Consider the following 14,520-nt stretch of genomic DNA (forward strand, 5'->3'; position numbering starts at 1 on the left):
AACTCTAATTCTCAGCTCTTGCTGCACTCTGAACCTGCAGTTGCTCAGTGGACTTTCCTTCCCCCAGTACCTTGAACATTAAATCCTTCAACTCACATTTCCCATTCTAAACTATGACCTGCTGTCTTTCTTGCATTTTCACACACTACGTTCATAACACTGATTGGTTGGCTGTATTGAGGCATTCGGTTGCTTTATCTTTTATTTTCCTCTGAGTTTTGTTAGTCCTGGGTTTTTTTTTTCACGTTCTCTTTTGTTTAACCTAAAACCAGGAGTTTGATAATACATTTCCTTTCCTTTAGTGTTAAGTCTCTTGCACATCTAACCTGTCTCATTTCCTATCTCCTAAGTCCCCTGAAATGTTCTTACTTTAACAACTCCACCAAGACGCACATATTAGGTACACGATAAATAGAAAGTTAACCTGGTTGCATTTGCTGCATCGGGCGGGTATTACCACTGTCTCTGAACACTGCACAGCTGAACGGTTCAGGTTACGAGGCATCTGCAACAATCAGCTTCCAATTATAGCCTCTTCTAAAGGAACTTCCTTGCTCTCCGACTGCGTTATGATCAGTGTGCAGCTATCTGGAACCTGAACCTATCTGATGAGATCTGAGTGAAGGTATGAATAATTCTCCTTGGCAGTTTTGAAACTTTTCTTGTCTAGCATATGAGCGTGAGACACGAAATACAATATCTGTTATCTATGTTACTAGACCCTGCCAGGGCTCATACCACTGCAGCTGAGTTGGAACTCTGAACAGAGGGCCTACTGGGGAGGAGGGTGTACAGAAATAGTCAGCAAAAATGATATGCAAAGGAAGAGTGTTTGAAAGAGTGTGGTATGTCTGAGCTACATTTTTATGAATGACTGTTTTTGCTTAGTCCTGACTGTGTGAAGCACTCTACATACATTACTGTGGCAACAGTTCAGTGAACTTGAAAACACACAACACAGGAGAAAAGGTACCACAAGACTGAAGAACTGGCGTGCTCAAGACTCGTAATGATTGTCGATGAAATGCAAAGATTTTAGTTTGACTTCTTCACGGTTATCAGCAGCACTTTAGGTTTCTAAGTGAGGGATGATGAGACCACATGAAAACACACTTTGAGAAGATGACCAGGGACATGAAATAGGAAAATCCCAAGCTGATAACATGAGCTAATCTAGGCCAGCACGGCTGTCCACCTAGAATCCTCTCTTGTGTGAGACATCCAGTAAAGGAACGATGGCTATGTAAAGTGGTGTGTAAGACTGAAAGAAGAAAGAGGACCTTTGTAACAGTCCACTAGCTCTAGGCTGCGATGGGCAGATGGAGGAGGAGATCAGAAAAGCTGGGCTCGTGTGGTGCAAGACAGAGAAAAACAGTCTAGATAATTACAAGATCTTATGCTAGCCAATTTCTTCAGATCTTGATCTAGTAATTTGTACTTCAGAAAACATTTTACATCATTAAATGTTTATTAGCATACATATCTATGCACCATGGTATATTAATAAATGAAATATACTTGGGTATTATATTGATAAATAACAGATACTTCTGAAACTGAGTATTAAATACTTTAGGAGCTGTATTTTCCTCACCTGGTAAGCATCTGGAGTTTCCTGACTGTGAATGAAGTATGGTGACTGGCCGGCTTATTTGTGGGGGCTTCAGTGAGAATGGCCCCTATCAGTTCACTTATTTGAATGCTAGGTCTGAAGTTGGGGAAATTGTTTGCAAAGAATTAGGCATTGTGGCCTTCTTGGAAGAGGTATGCCACTGGGGTCATGCTCAGAAGATTAAAACCCTCTTATGAAATTTTCAGTTAGCCCTCTCTGCTTCTCTCTTTCTCTCATCGTTAAAGCGTTGCCATGTTCGTTCTCAACTTCTGCTCCAGCACAAGGCCTCCAGGCCTGCTGCCATGCTCATTGCCACGACCGTGGTGGACTCAGCCTCTGAAACGTTAAGCCAGCCTGGAGTTAGCACTTTCTTTTATAAGTTGTCTTGGTCATGATGTCTCTTCACAGCAGTAGAACAGGGATTGAGATACCACTGCTCTTGCTTTGCCTTCCCTGTTGCCCTGTTTTTCCAACCATTATGGTATGATCCTCTCAAACAGGAAGCCAGAATAAACTCTCTCTCCTTAAAAGTGTCTGGTGTCAGGTGACGCATGGCTAGCTCCAGGACTCTACGGTGGTGCTGAGGAGCCATTCCCTTCTGCTCTCAGCTTTGCCATTTTTATTAATGTGTGGCCTTGCTTCATGGCCACCGGCCCATGAGCTTGTGGGAAGAAGCATCCTGTGTGAATGATGGCAGGAAGGACTGAAGGACAAAGAAGCTGCAGTGGCTGGTCCTGCGTCTTGTGCAGTGTTTCTCAGAGCTCTGCCCAGAGGGCCCAGGCGTCTTTACAGAATCCTCTGATGCAGATATGGCTGGGAAGGTTTTGAGGGGGCTTCTTCCCTCCATTATATCGATGAAAGCCAGGAAAAGAAATCTGGAGTTCTGAATCTGTCCTATTGTGAATCTGCAATTTTTTACTATCCAGGAGCACTTTTGATTTGCGCCTTTAAATCACTAGGCACTTAAGAATCTAAGCTGTGACATTCCTAGGTTAACTTTTTGCTTTTTGAGCATATATCTTTGACCTGTAGACCAGGCTTTCTTTGAACTCTCAGAGATCCGCCTGCCTCTGCCTCCCAAGCATTGGGATTAAAGGTGTTTGCTACTACACCTTGAACTCACAGAGATCTGTTTGTCTCTGCCTTCTAGGCACTGGGATTAAAGGCATGTGCTTCCACACCTTGAAGTCACAGAGGTTTACTTTAAGAATTTTAACTTTTAGTCTGCATATATTTTTAACACACTTTAAACCATTCAGAAATTTTCTCTGTCTTTGAATCTCTCTTTACTGTATATCTCTCTTTTTCTGACCACATGAGTCTTTAATTTACCAAGCAATATCAGTAGGACTAAAGGCGTGGCTTTGACGGCTGGATCCTTAGCTTTCCAGCCTCATGGCTGAGGTACTGGTTGTAGCCATGTTTATAGCCACACCTCTACGGCGTTTCAAGGTCCCTGCCAGCCAGCAAGCTACAACAGACAACGCTCAAGTCCTCTCTCTGTAGCTGGCCCTCCTGCCTCAAACAGCCAGAGTTTGCCCTGGCAGGACAGCCCAGAAAGCCAGCATTTTTAAACGGCGCAGCTTTTTTCCTGTTATGGCTGAAAACCGAAAAGCATGTGTTCAGCTTTTCATCAACACCGTTTAAGTGTTTCGTGGCAGGACCTCTTAATGAGCTGCAAGCTTTGCAGCTAAAGCTAAGTCAGGAAGCCTCTCTTAGATGAGGCGCTTGCTTGCCTCTAGCAAGCAGAGTAGACCCGAGAAATTGCTGCTACCAAGAAACCATGCACAAAGCTGTCATTTTGTTCTAGAATTACTTCCCAAGCTGTCTCAGGCTTTCTGTGGACTCAGTTGTCCACGTGGGCACCATTTGTAGTAATAAGGGCGGCGGGGCTGTGTCCCCAACACCCCAGCCGCCTGCTCGGCTAGCTTATGCCCTGAAATAATTACACACAAACTGTATTCATTTAAACACTGCTTTGGCCCATTTCTATCTAGCCTCTTCTAGGCTAATTCTCACATATTAATTTAGCCCATTTCTAATCATCTGTGTAGCGCCCCTAGGTGTGCTTACCGGGAAGATTCTAGCCTATGTCCATCCTGGGTTGGAGCTTCATTGCTTGCGTCTGCCTGGGAGCTGGGAGCATGGTGTCTCTATGAAGGCGTCTGCTCCCGAGAGGAGAGCTGTCGAGTCTGAGCTCACTTCCTCTTCCTCCCAGCGTTTTGTTCTGTCTACTCCTCCCACTTATCTTCTAACCAATGAAATGGGCCAAGGCAGTTCCTTTATTAGCCAATGACCTTCCTCCATCACTCTTAACAAGAAAAAGAGGCTGAAATAGTAACTCTTGGCAGTGTTTGCCACAAGGGTGAATAGAGAAGTGAGAGCATCCCTAATAATTTGGACATTATCTGTTTTGGAAATACCAGGGCTTTCGCTTGCTTTCTTTGTGGTGTTCCTGAGATCGAGGGTGCATAGCTACAGTTATCTTAGCTCTCAGGGGCACGGTTTTCTTTTTTGTTGATATGTCTCAGTCTGTTGAGACTAAACTAAAGTTGAGACTGGACTATCCGCATTGTTAGGAAGCGTTCCTTTGGTTAATCTTTTCCAGGTGCAGAGTGCTGGTGTTGTATCTGCTTCAGTAGGAACCTACCCTTAGGCTTATTAAAAGGTAATACTCTGTTACTTTTCAAGTTTACAGTTTCCTTTTAGTTTTTAACCTATAACTTCTGTCTTCTTTCAAGATTTATTTTTATTTGTGTGTATCTGTCAGTCCCTTGGGTATCAGATCTCCTCTAGCTGGAGTTATGGATGTGAACTATTTGACCTGGGTGCTAGGAAGCAAACCTGGTGTTTTTAGAAGAGCAGAAAATTCTCTACCTAAAGCATCTCCCCATTCCTGTCAACCTACACTCAAAAAGTGAGTTTATGGGTATTATACAGTCAGTTATATCCACTAAGTGTTACTATCCGTTGTGTCTACTTTGCCTTCAATAAATGTCTCTAGACCTTGGTTTTTCTTTCCCTTTGACAAGGTACACATCTAGACTGCCAGCTTGAACTGTCCGATCTGTCATTCAATCTTTCCTTTCAAAGGCTGTAGATTTCACGACCCATGTCTGTGGCTAAACGAAAGAGAGAGAGGCCAGAAGTTCTCATATGCATAGCGAGAGGTCATTGGACAGTCACAGGGGCTGAGAAATGCCTCTTAACAGAGATGAATTTAAATCTTGCGGCACATGACTCATAGGCTTAATATGATTGGTTGACTTGTCCTTTAGGAAAGAGGGCTGCTCTCTGCCCACACCAATCTGTCAAGGCAGGTGTTGTTACTGATTACTGCCATTTTCAAATATTGGTGCTACATTTCACCTGTGTTCCTTTCAGTGTGAAGAAAGATGGAGAAAGAAGATGATTTAGATAAGCGGCGCCATCATTTTCCTGGGAGATGTACTGAAAGATGAGGCTGCCTGCCCAGAGAAAGAATCTTTTTGTCCATTTAGTCAGAAATTGAAAGTCTCACGGACCTTCATTGTATGACATATTGACACCGTGGTTCTTCCACAAGCTGGTTAAATTCTAGTTTTTCAGGGGTTCATCACACTAAGGTTGCTTTATCAGAATCAACATTGGAAAACAGTACACACTCCACGACACCAAAAAATTGACAGTGTTGCTCTTCTTTGTGCTTTCAGTGGGTGGAATTTCACTCAAAATTACTCGAGCAGGTTCTAAGAAGAGAGATTGTAGGTGTATAGCTTTTTCCTTCCAGACTGCCCCTCCGATCAACACTTGGCAGTGTTGAACGTCTGCCTAAGTTGTTTGTATGGAAAGGGAAGAGATCTCCCTTACTTCTGATGGGAAAAGTCAGGGAGGAGGGCTCTCTCAGGTTGATAACATGAGGAGGGAACCTGGCCGTAGCAAACCAGGAAGACAATGGCATCTCTATATTCACATGTCATTTTTCACATTCACTTGAGAATTTCTGGCCCGTCCCTTGGCTGCAGGTAGGGCTTTGGTACCTGGGTTGTGGAGTTATACAATGTACAGAAGACAATTCCAACCTACAAAGCAGAACTAAACTAATAGTTGGTGTTTAGCATTCTTGATTGGACAAAAGGCCTCTACAAATTGCAAAGAATGTATCAACAGACAAATTGAGTTGGTTTGCTGAAGGTAGGGGAATTGTTCTAATAGCTAATCAATTGGAATTCCTGCAATTGAAAGACTGAGGTCCCAGTCCTCCTTATAGTTCATCCTTCCTTTCTCATTGCTTTGAAATAAAGACTCAGAAGCCATCGTCTTTGCCAGCGAAGTAAGTCATGTAGCTTTTCTCAAAGCAGAAGGGGCTAGTGGTGCACCCTTGTGAGGATCTCATCCTGCTTCTGAAAACCCTCAGGCTTTATTTCATTGCATTTCTTTGCAGTCGTGACATGTGCAAGACTGAAACACATACGGGCACTGGATTTGTGAGGTCACATGGCACTCATTAATATTTTATCTTTTGTGTTTCAGTTAAAAGTATGTTTAATAATAAAAATAAAAAGAGCAGATATCTAGAGACAAGAGTTAGATTTTTTGAAAACATATCATTGTAGGACACTGTGGTTCTCAAAACATAAAGTTTGGGATTATTATACCTGGGAATCAGACATTGAGGTTTGGAGCCCTCCAGCCATGGGAATGACAAATTCTACGAGCATGTAATTATACAATATATTTATTATTTAGAAATGATGATTTCTAAACTTTCATTTCTTTTCCCCCAACAAATAAATAGTCAAGGTCAAAAAGCAACATTCAAAAATAGAAGTTCGAAATACCTGGTCTGCTTAATTTTTTTTATGGACTCTGCCATAACTTGGTATAGTAATATCCTGCTATTTAAGTTCTTTATTTGAGATCACAGCAAAGAATCCAGAGTTAAAATGGAGTAGTGTCTGTAGGTTGGTCTAAAATAACCTAGGAAACAACACAGTGGTGGAGGAGGTAGGTGAAAACAGAGAAGGGTCACTCATGACTGATGAGCTGCAAGACAGTTTCATACGCTTATTCCTGCTTATGCCTGTTCTTCACAGATGTTTACGATGAGAGCTCAATTCTCTGTTCAATACTTCAGAAAGAATCAAATAAACAATTGAAAATGGCTTCCTTTTCACTGGGTGGTGGTAGCACACACCTTTAATCCCAGCACTCTTGAGGCAGAGGCAGGTGGATCTCTGAATGCAAGGCTAGCTTGGTCTACAGAGCGATTTTCAGGACAGGCTCCAAAGCTGATGGAGGAAGGTCATTGGTTAAAATAAAAGAAGCTGCTTGGCTCTCATTGGTTAGGAGATAGGTGGGAGGAGTAAACAGAACAGAACGCCGGGAGGAAGAGGAAGTGAGGTCAGACTCCACAGCTCTCCTCTCCGGAGCAGACGCAAGAGAGACGCCATGCTACCTGCTCCAGGGAAGACGCACGCTATGAAGCTCCGACCCAGGATGGACTTAGGCTAGAATCTTCCCGGTAAGACCAGTGCTACACAGATGATAAGAAATGGGCTAGTCCAGGTGGGAGAGTTAGCCTAGAAGATGCTAGGTAGAAATGGGCCAAAGCAGTGTTTAAAAGAATACAGTTTCCGTGTAATTATTTCGGGGCATAAGCTAGCCGGGCAGGCGGCTGGGGTTTTGGGGATACAGCCCCGCCGCCGCCCCATATTACTACACAAAGCTACAGAGAAACCTTGTCTCCACTCCCTTCCCCACAAACTGACTTCCTTTTTTTTTTTAAATTACTTTTGGCATTCCTAAAAAGAAATTTTTCTTAGAGCTACACATATAAAACCAAAGTCATTTTTTGTCCAGGGTTGACCTTTTCTGCCCTGCCTAAGTTTTCAGAGAGGACAACACACTGTACTGGTTTTGAATTCATTCACTCCGTCCCTTATCCCTATACATATGCTGCAGGCAGAGGAAATGCTAGGGGATGGGCCCAGAGTTGCTTCCTCCTGTTACTTCTACAAAGATGGAAAGATGAAATCCTGGGACCAGGCTCCCTCTCTTGTTATTGCTAGCTGCTGACGGAAGCCAGAAGCCTCCTGTAATCACTGTGTATAATATGAAGGAGAAAGAAGAGCAGTTCCATTTGCTGGGAGAACTTTCCAGGGAGAGGAATGTTCTCGGCTCTCTCACACTACAGTTTTCTTATGGAAATAAAGCATCACTTCCACAAAGCACTAATCGCCACTCCTCCTAGCATGAGAAGTGGAGGCATGCCAGATATGCTGGGGCCTCCTTATGTATGTCTGCCTTCAACATCTCTCAGTTTCCCCAAGGCATGTCCACAGGTTGTAAAACTGTCTTTCCCGAACTCTGCAGCAATCCTTGTGTGAGACTGGTATTTCTAGGAACATGTTTTGGAAAATGGTGTCCACGAAGAAGTTATTTTTAAGTCAAGTGCCAAGTGAGCAACACCTCAGCCCACCCTTTTTGTGTGTCTACCATGATCATGTTGAAGTTTCCCTGGGTATTTGTCTGTCAAACAGCAATGATTCACTGAGTGTCCCCTGTAGGCTTCCGTTTGATTTAGCAGAAAAAAGCACAAAGGAGAATGATATGTATCCCTGTCCTCATAAAGCTTGTATACACACACACACACACACACACACACACACACACACACACACACGCAGGCACATTTGCACACACACACATGCACACACACACACATGCATGTTTGCACACACACACACACACACACACACACACACACACACTGCACAGAGTCAGAATAAGTATTCACAAGCCATATGAACAAGTGGCTCCACCCTATAGTTCAGTAAAGATGAAGGACAGGCCCTTCTTGGACATTTTTTTTCCCCATTGGCACTGTCTCTGAGGCTGACTGTCTCAGAAAAGATTGAGTTAACATGTACGCCTCTGAACAAGTTTACATCCTAAAGCAATGACTAACTGGCTCCAGCCCATCTAGAATGAATCTCAGGTATTGTGCCTGCAATGTTGTAATTATGAATTTTTACCTCATGAAATTCTGCAGCCTTTTCTACTGCTTTGAGAAAAGATAGCTTGTAAAAACAAAAGAAAACAAACCAGCCAGAAAACAAAACAGAACAAATAAACTGTCGGAGACAGAAGAGGATGTGGCTGTAGACATTACAAAGAATGAAACCAAGTAAGACATTTAAACCAAAGACTATGGTGCCCAACCTACCTTGGCAACTTTTAAATCTGGGTAACACATTTTCTTCATTGCCTAAGAAAGTTTGAGTCTGGTTTTCTGTTTCTTATGCCTGGAACATTGTATGGAAGGTATTCCCTGATCCCATGCCAGCCACCTTTCCCCTCATGGAAGGTCTACTAATGTTTGGCTATTCCCCTCCTGCTGAATCCACAGTTCTTTGCCCTCCTTATCATCTATTTTCACAGTCTCCATGTATCCCTTGTCTATGTCCGCACTGAAGCATGCGCAGTTATATATGCCTTCACGCGGAGGGGGAAGTCCTGTTTTCCAAAACAGATTATCAATACATTCAGCCCGCCCTTTCTTCTCATCAGATACCGTGCCTTGCACCTTCCGGCCAATGCATTGCTTTGGCATCATGTGCATTTCCTGCAGTTTACACCACGGTGCCTGTTGAGCAGCAAGGCTGCAGCCGTCATCCACCTGTTATGTCTCAGTTGTCACACTATCTTGACATCTTCCTTAATTCCTCTCAAGGATCACACCCCCTCCTGCATACTAATGACATCACCATGCTTATGACACCGAAGCTGTCATCTATTGTATCTCTTCTCTCCCTGATAGACTTTAGGGAGAGAGTACATTTTTCAATCTTTGTTTACCCAGCATGTTATCAGATACACAGTAGAAACCCAACAGACCTCATTAAGCACAATACCTTCAAACGTTTTCTACTTCTTTAATTGGTTCTGAAGTAGGTGTACAATTCCAACTGGTACAATAATTCATTCTTTGTGCAAAAGTTACAAATGAATATAGCTGGCCAAGTGGTAAAAATCACCTTTTAGATACTTTCTTCATGCACACATAAAAAATCATATCAGTTCAAGTATAATCTCATCAGAAAAAAAATTAGGTTTAGTTTTAGTGCTCATAAATGGTCATTTCTGTAGGCCATAGTGGTGTATACTTTTAATACCGTCATCATTCTGAGTTCAGGGTCTATGTGGTCTACACAACAAGTTCTAGGACCTCCAGGACTAAATAGAGACACCCTGTCTCAAACAAAACAACACAACGGTCAACATTTCTGGGTGACCTCCTATACCACCACCACCTGCCTCACTATGAGCAAACATGAGGTCGAAGAGTAACGGTGTTAGTGAATTCTGTTCGAGCCTGCTGGGCCTTGGATAAATATTGAATTAACCTGCTGTACTAACTGGATTAGCAAACACTTTACCAGATTTGCCCTCGCGGATAAAATGCATTGAAAGGAGCTAAAGGTACAGCCTTCTGCGTGTCTTCCTCCCGCCCAGACTTCTTGATTTGCCATGGATTTGTCATCGATACAAATCTCAGTCATCAGGTTTTTTGGTCTTCAAGGACGTTTCCATTTGTTCTTGTGTAGATATTCTAAAACACTCCTCTATTTTAAATGTCCCATTATCAACAACGTTATGCTCAGTCAATTCCCACTGGTGAAAATCCAGGAGCCACTTCGATGGTCTTTAATTTTGTTCCAAGTTGGTGATTAAACTTGGCAATCTACTTTCTTAAATCCAAAAGGGTGTTTTTTCTGGCTATAGAAATATTATCATGAACATCAAACTAGGCACTAATTTATCACTTTGGGGTAATTAAGAAAGAAAAGAGGGGCTGGAGAGATGATTTCCTGCTGGTTCATAGCCTTTGGCAACCCAGTTCAAGGGGATCAGACACCATATGCTATATTCTGTGGGCACTGCACACGCATGATGTACTTACATACATTCAGACAAAACACTCAGAGGCATAAAATAAAAATAAGATAAATTTAAAAAAGTAAAAAAAATTCCACCAATATGAAAATTATAAAAATTTTAGAAGAATTTATATGCATACTAATAACTTTTCAGAAGCAGATACAAATGTATTCCATACTGCTCAAGATGCATTCAATGTTCTATCAGTCTAAGCAACACTTACAGGGCTGATCACAATAATGATTTTCATATTATACTTTAGCCTTTCTGAACCCAAATGTCCATTTATTTCCAGATGATTTCTATGTGTGATAATGTTTAAGAAACATTACATGAAAGCATCATCTTTTTTAATGTGTGTATTTGTGCTTGCATGTTTGTATGTGCATTCGGGAGCCCCTAGAAGCCAGAAGAGGACATCTAGTCACCTGGAACTGGAGTAACAGGTGGTTGGAAGCTACTGTGTGATGCTGGGAACTGAACCCAGGTCCTCTTCGAGAAAAACAAACACACTTAACAGCTGAGTTATCTCTCTAGCCACAAGTATCAGTGTTGAAACACAAACATGTTTTTAGTAGCCTGCTGGAGTTATTTTTCTTCAAGTTGTTCTTTCCAAGATCTTCCATGAAAATCCATCATAATTTTTTTTTCAAAAAAATAACTAAAATGAAGTCTCAGTCAGTTCAGAATTCACTGAATTGTAAGAATGAAAAACCTCTATGAGAGCCTAGAAATGCTCGTGGCTAACCGAATATGGTAAACCAAGATGTTGGGCTTCCCAGCCTCTGTTAATAAATAAATAAATAAAAGGTTGGATACCATATTCTCACTTAATCAATTTCCAAACATTCAGCATTGTTATTTATGAAACACTGGGCCATGCACTGAGAAATAACTGTGTGACCAACCATTTTTGCAAATCATGTTTTGATGAGGACTTTCTCCAGCAAATACTTTTCCCATTATGAAACATTTTGAAGTTTGCTCAGATAAGCCATAATTATGGGAGACTTCGCAATCATGCAGGCAAGCGTAGTGCGAGCCACCCTGGCCTTGGATCGCAGTCACAGGAGAATTCAGCAATGTCCTGAAGCCAAGAGGTCCAACACCCACTAACATGGAGCCAATAGAATTGTACTGACCAGTAGGCCTCAACAGAAGTAAAGTTAGTTTGCTCACAATTTTAACTAATTTGTTTTTTATGTAGTTTTTAATCTACATTTTTATTGAAGCTATAGTATTTATCTGAAAACAGAATGATTTGTTAGTTTAGTAAGAGAGACATTAGACATTTTTCTACTGGAATACGAAGTTGGGGCTCATTTTATGATGTGGGATTTCATTGTGTATGTTGTGAATATATTTTATGACTGTTGGTTAATAAAGAATCTTCTTTGGGCTTATAGCAGGGCACATATAGCCAGGTGGAAAAATCTGATATATATATATAGAGTAGGCGGAGTCAGACAGACACCTGGTAGCCAGCTGAAGGAGACAGACACCAGGGAATCTTACCAGTAAACCATGAGCCTCATGGTAAAATATAAAATAATAGGAAAGAGTTAGTTTAAGATGTAAGAGTTAATTAATAAGAAGTCAGAACTAAGAGGCCAAGCAGTGTTGTAATTAATATAGTTTCTGTGTGTTTATTTTGGATCTGGGCGGCAGGGAAATGAATGAGCAGCCTCCATCTGCAAGTTTACATTGCTGTTTGATGTAAACTCTTCATGTTCACGAAATGTACTTTCAAGTGTCTCTCTATACTAGGTACCAGTGATGTCAGTAGAGATGACCATATTACCTAGGAATTTGCTTTCTCTCTAATGTTTACAGTATTTTATTCTAGTGTTTGTCAGTCAAGAGACAGCCAAGGATCCCGATAGAATTTGTACATTTGCTGATGTTTTCTTTGAGCTGTTTTGAGAAAAAAAAACTATAGCAAGTGAATATCTATTTCTGATCTAATAATGATAGATTAAGAAATCCTTCCTCAGATCCCTCTCTCTCATCTCCTAGTGCTCTTAAGTGGTGTGAAGTCTGTAATAAGAGGCTGTAGATATGGCGGAGGCCTCAAAAACAATGGAAATAGTGTGAGATGCTGCCTTGTAAAACAACCAGTTGGTCAGTAAATAGCGCAGTGAGTAAATATAACCATTTCTGACTCCATCATCAAGGGTTTGGCACTGTGACCTTTTTTGGCAGATTGTACACGGTGAGTCTACAGGCTCAGTGTGGTTGAAGGCCATAGAAACTTGGGTTGATGCAGAGAATAGTGGGCAAGGGCAGAAAGGGTCAAGTAATCATCTTGGAACTTTTAACTCAGAATGGGAATGGCGCTAACATTGGTCAGATAATGAATATGACCTTTTGAGTTCTCTGTAGGTCACTTGAATGCTCTAATAAGCACTAAGATGTGCTGGGTGGTTACAATGACCAGTGATTAAGGAAGCATTTATAGAGAACAGAGGTTTTTATATATATTTGCTGATAATGGATCCTTTAAAAAAAACAATCATAAAGCAGTTATGAGGCTTCCAGAAAAAGAAAATAACAATCTTCAGGACTTGTTCTTCCAAGGTTGCTCTAATAGTTGTCTTCACTTCCCCAGCTCCTGCTTATGGAGATTGGAAACATGTTTTCTTCTGTGGTTGTTTTAGTTAGGGCTACTATTGCTGTGAAGAGACATCATGACCATGGCAACTCTTATAAATAAAGCATTTCATTGAAACAGCTTGCTTATATTTTCAGAGTTTTAGTCCATTATCATCAGGATGGAGAGCATGGCAGCATATCACATCAACATCACAAGATAAGATGCTGTGGCGTTGGAAGTGAGAGTACTACATCTTGACTCAGAGGCAATAGGGAGTCGACTGAGTGTCACAGACTGAAGCTTGACCTCAAAGCCTGTGCCCACAGTGACAAACTTCCTCCAACAAGGTTTTACCTCCTATAGTGCTACACTCTCTGGAGGCCTGTTCTTTTAAACCAACACAATCCCACTCCCTGGACCCCAAGGGCTTATAACCATATCACAATACAAAAATTTCATTCAATGCAACTTCAAAAGCCCCTGTCTCAAACTTATTTCAAAGTCCAAACTCTAAAGCCTTTTCTGAGATACATGATAATCTCTTAACTGAAATCACCTGTAAAAACCAAAATAAAACAACAGATCACAGTCTTCCAACATGTAATATAACAGGATACACTTCACCATTCCAAAACTCAAAGAAAGGGGCAGAGAGGAAGGAAATACTGGACCACAGCAAGACTGAAAACCAGCTGGACAAACTCCAAACTTTGCATCTCCACATCTGATGTCAAAACACTCTTCAAATCTTCAATTCTGTTCAGATTTGTTGGTTGCAACACACTTATTTCTCCTGGGCTGGCTCCCTGTTAGCAGCTCTTCTCAGCAGGTTTCCCACAGCTCTGTCATCTCTAACAATCCAGGCCTAAATTCAGAGCTTCATGCAATGGCAATGCATCTTCACTAGGCCTGCATTCAGGGTCATTGCTGACACACGCCTGGCCTTAGTGGCTTTCTTTAGGCACTGAGGCAATTTCCATAGCCCGCTTCTTCTATCCTTAACTCTAAAGCCAGAAGCATGTCGCCAAAGCTGCCACATTCTGCCGCTTGCTGGGGCTCGAACATGACTCCCTTCTTTGATTATATCTTCATCAGCTTTCTGTTTTCCTTCATTGTCTAAGCTTGGCTGTCCTTAAACTTGCTTTGTAGACCAAGCTTGCCTCAAACTCGGAGACCTCCCAGCCTCTGCCTTCATAGTGCTAGGATTAAAGGTGTGCATCACCACACCAGGCTCTAACTTTTTTCCTTAGTTCCTTTTCACAAGTTGGAAATTTACCTGAGTGAGATCTTGCCCTGAAGTCACCACTCCCTTTATTCCATTTCTTAATTTGTTTAACTCCTTGAACACATAATTTAGATTTATTCCACTTTCTGGTCTTCTTTTTCTCCTAAA

The 14,520-nt window shown here is 41.7% G+C and overlaps 1 long non-coding RNA gene across 1 annotated transcript in view; it reads left to right on the forward strand.

Moving 5' to 3' along the window:
* Positions 1-545: 545 nt before the first annotated feature.
* Positions 546-14,520, forward strand: part of LOC142836051 (uncharacterized) — a 64,720-nt gene continuing 50,745 nt past the window's right edge. Inside the window, exon 1 of the long non-coding RNA XR_012907988.1 lies at positions 546-625. This is a non-coding gene — a long non-coding RNA (uncharacterized LOC142836051). The remainder of the gene's footprint in view (positions 626-14,520) is intronic.

This window comes from Microtus pennsylvanicus, chromosome 15 (genome assembly GCF_037038515.1).
Source record: "Microtus pennsylvanicus isolate mMicPen1 chromosome 15, mMicPen1.hap1, whole genome shotgun sequence".
NCBI lineage: Eukaryota > Metazoa > Chordata > Mammalia > Rodentia > Cricetidae > Microtus > Microtus pennsylvanicus.